The sequence below is a fragment of the Lycium ferocissimum genome, chromosome 8 (genome assembly GCF_029784015.1).
Source record: "Lycium ferocissimum isolate CSIRO_LF1 chromosome 8, AGI_CSIRO_Lferr_CH_V1, whole genome shotgun sequence".
Lineage (NCBI taxonomy): Eukaryota > Viridiplantae > Streptophyta > Magnoliopsida > Solanales > Solanaceae > Lycium > Lycium ferocissimum.
In genome coordinates this window covers 58,674,831-58,675,729 of record NC_081349.1, presented here as the reverse complement: position 1 = coordinate 58,675,729, position 899 = coordinate 58,674,831, and positions in this window count along the sequence as shown.

Sequence of the window (899 nt, the reverse complement as noted above, 5' to 3'; positions counted from 1 at the left end):
GAGGTTGTATACGAGTGGGGTTGGGTCGGGTCTGGCCCTGTTGGGCTGGACTCGGCTCAACCCCCTTTTTCTAAAAAAAACGAAAAGGGTCTGATTTTTCATGTGTATATGATATACATGAGTATACATGTATACTCATATATATTCATGTATACGGACGGGACAAATATGCAAAATTTGGACAGGTAGCCAAATTTAAACAATATCCATTAATTGAACATTTTAATTGTGACCACGTTATCACTAATTAAAATCTAATTTTGCAAAAAATGACCTTAATTGAATTAAGCTATGAAATTTGCTATTTCAATTATGGCCATAATTAACTAACTTTCCCACTTGATTGAGTTAATGGCATGACTAATTATGCAAAAGACATAATTTGCAAGTATGACTTTAATTGATTTAAACCATGAATTTGGTTGTTTCAATTATGGTCAAAATTTAAACTAATTAAACAATTAAAGGCTAAGTTTTCGATAATGACCTCAATTAAGGAAATTCATTTTTAATTGGGCCATAATTGGACTATTAATTTATTATTTCAATTATAGTCATTTAATGGGTAATTTACAGAATAAACCACAATTAAAAACTCAATTAGTTATGGTAAATTCTAATAAATTGATTAAACAAGAATTTAGGGGTAAAATGATTAATTTATTTAATTAACCAGATTCATTGAATTAAACAGAGCAAAATACTTGCAAATTGACATTTTAGCAATTAAGTAAATAATTGTGGTAAATTTATCAAAATGTGTAAATTGATTTATAAATGATTTTATAATTATAGAAGTTAGTTTACCAATTAAGAATGGTAAATATTGTTTGAACAATTTTATAAAATCCATTGCAGCTCTTAAAAAAATATATTTCACTACATTTGATATCCAAGGA